Source organism: Morone saxatilis, unplaced genomic scaffold (genome assembly GCF_004916995.1).
Source record: "Morone saxatilis isolate NCDOM2014 unplaced genomic scaffold, NCSU_SB_2.0 Contig20, whole genome shotgun sequence".
Taxonomy (NCBI): domain Eukaryota; kingdom Metazoa; phylum Chordata; class Actinopteri; family Moronidae; genus Morone; species Morone saxatilis.
Window position 1 is genome coordinate 25,577,861 of NW_023339763.1, and position 3,251 is coordinate 25,581,111.

Here is a 3,251-nt window from a genome sequence, read left to right on the forward strand (position 1 = left end):
ATACAATATGTATATTAATATGAGCAATGAAATATTGCACATTGTTATGGGGGGGGGGGTCTACTCATCAAATCAAAGATCAAAGGTTTAATGTTGCTGTTTTGTCATACAATATTGTTTCTGAGTACAGGACTGTCCACACCAAGAACAATAACTATAATGATAATGTATGAGCATCCACACTGATGAATGATAATGTTCTGTAAACACTGGCCCCAACCACCTGCTGTGCACCAAAATGGATACACTTACTGATGAGGTGTTTCTGCTGTACTTTGCACAGAGAAACATAAGGGGAACCAGAAGACCTGGGTTCACAAAGTTCTTCAAAGACGAAAAGAGTTAAAAAAATCCAACACTCTGTTACAAGAGTTTTTTGAAGTCATCTGAAGGCAAATTTTATTCATATTTTGGTTTAAAAAAAAAAAGAAAATAACATCAGTACATACCTGTCACAGTTCAAAAGAGAACAAGAAAATAAGAATCTGTTTTTCGTTTTTATCTAGAGAGGGAGTGGGTCGCCATATTGAACTGTCATGTTTCTACAATAGCCCAGAACAGACAAACCAAACACTGACTCTAGACAGCGGCGTTTGGGTTTTTCCTTTGTGCTTAGAAAGGGGAGGGTGAAGCAAGGGAGTTGCTATCTGCAATTACACCTCAAGATGCCAATAATCCTACACAATGGCCCTTTAAGTTTCCGTAGTTGGCCCGTTGCACATGCCACTTGAATCGAGTTGCAAGTTTCCAGGTTACGGTGACAGTTAGGTTAAATTGTATGTAGACAAACTCTGTGTATGATCATTATTCATACAGATTGAAGGTTTGCAATTATTCCTTATTGTAAACAAATTATTCCTCGGGAGAAATAAAAAAGGGGGGGCGCCGGGAGTTTGCTTTGAATACAGGTAAAATCCAGGAAATATTGGCAGGTGTTTCAATAAGAACCAAATCAACTTCACAGACCCCATCAGCACTAAAGATCGTTTAGCAGTATGTCTCAGCTAATTATGTTCTATACCATAGTCTTGTTCATCAAATCACTCTGAAAGTGATCCCACTGATATAATTCGCCAGTGTCATCGTTGTTATAGTTGTGGAGTGGACTCCACTTCAATTAGAAAGATTTTTAAAACTCTGTATCTATAGTTATTGTTATAGTTATCTTTCTTGGTGTGGACAGCCCTTACCTCTCCATTATTGACTGCCAGTGTATTGTTTCTTGAAATGTACCAGATGTATGTCGTGACTGATGACATGTAGCCCTACCACTGGCAAAGGGTGGTGATTGACTTAAATCAAGGGATATGATTAGGCCTGTCACAATAATTACATTATTGGCTTATCGCACCACCATAACCACTTCAGCATCATGCCTGCAAGTAGAGAAACTGGCACACAATGGCCTACTTTGGTGAGAAGAAGAAGTGGGTTTCATCACTTCTCAAGTAGGTTTCAAGACTCTGCCAATGGATTTACATATCATACAACAGTCTGGAATGTAGGAAAACAATCTGAAACCTGTGATGTGCTTTGAAAGTGGTTCGTAGTCTACACTAGTTAAATGTAGTTAATGGATTATAACATGTAATAACATCAGCTCTAGTCTTTTAATTTGGGATTCATCTCTTCTTGAATTATTTTCCGATGATCAAGAAGACTTTAGGACTTTATTTTAGCAAAGTTATGATTACAGATAAAGAATTATATGTTGGGTAAAGAGAAGAGATGTAACATGATCTGTCTTGCACAAATCTACTTCAAACTGATTTGAAAGGTGGTTTGTACTTACAGATCCTCCTGTAATGCAGTTTTCAGGTTATGTGGTCTTTTTCAGTTCCATAAGACATACTTGTAGGGGTGGGAGATCTGGCTAAAAAATAGCATTTCCCATCTGCCTGACACATTTCACCTGGGAAACAGACTTTAAGTTAATGCATGCCTCTACTCTCTGAAATGTTACAGGGAGTTTTTTTTTACATGCAGATGGCCCCCATTTAGCTCTACCTCTGGCAAATATAGGCTACTATAAATATAGATGGAAAGAGATGAAGAGCTGGAGAGGGATGGGGTGGGGGGTTTCCATAGCAACAGAAACAGAGATGGGGGAGGCTTTGAATCCAGACCAACTTGAATAATTAGGATACAGGGAGATGGACGCTTTAAATGGCATATCTAGAATATTAAAACATATTAGCTCACTCCTGGAATAGTTTGTAGGGACGGATATTTGACAGACACTAGCCCACAGGTAACACACACACACACACACACAATGCTATTCATCAAGTAGCATCATGTTTCTGCAACTGAAAGCCAGCATATGTAGCTCTAATATGTAGTTAAATAATAAACCTTCATCTTGAACCCAAAACACACGCATGTACTAGACAGATAGAAACAGGACTCTGGAGCTCTCAGCGCCTTCTCGTGCTTCTATAACTGCATATAAAAAATGTATTATCAAGACTCATGTTGACTTTAAGTAATTTTTTTTTCCAACGACACATTATGTCTCATTTTCATCATAAGCTAAAACTCCAGGTTCGTAACGACTCAGTCCCCTCTCTACCTTGTATAAGAGAGGGATATAAAACATATTTCTTACCTTCATTCCGCCTGATAAAAGCCTTTTTCCTTCCATCTCCGACTCCAGGGAACTCCCACACTAGTCACTAAAGTGACCGTGATTGACGTATCGAGGGACCAATGGAAGAGGTGGAGTCCCTGCGTTTGGTCAATCACAGCCCTGACAATCCTCGAGTGACGCAGAGGAAGGGGGTGGGGGAAGGTTCTACTGAGGAGCAAAGAAAGAGAAGAATGAGAGAACGGCGCGAGTTGCTCGAGCTTGAGGTCGGGGATGTCTGAACGGGCACCAGGGTTTCCCAAACCCGACAGAGGTTTATATTCGCCTCCGCCTGAAACGTTACCATGGATCTGTGGCAGATTTCCCGTTTCTAGACAGACTCTTTTCGCGTGGAATGTGTGTACCATACAACTCCACAAAGCCACACCTTGCTCTGGAATACTCAGCTTCCCGACATTCTCAGTGCGGGTCCGACCACGCGCTCACGTGGCTATGTCACAGAATGTAGAAAATGAATACTTACAGTGAAAATAAAATCATTCCTTGATGCTTTGATACTTTGTTTTATTATTACTTGATAACATAGTACATTATAGCAGTGGTTCCCAACCCAACAGTGTCATATTCATATTATCATATTCCCTAAACCCCCCTCCACTTGCTC

General features: G+C 40.2%; 1 protein-coding gene across 1 annotated transcript in view; it reads right to left on the reverse strand.

Moving 5' to 3' along the window:
- The window catches only part of LOC118331664 (transmembrane gamma-carboxyglutamic acid protein 3), a gene marked incomplete in the record, with an annotated part of 9,687 nt that extends 6,481 nt beyond the window's left edge, over positions 1-3,206 (reverse strand). The window contains 2 exon segments of the mRNA XM_035666731.1: positions 1,793-1,912; positions 2,609-3,206.
- Positions 3,207-3,251: the final 45 nt, after the last annotated feature.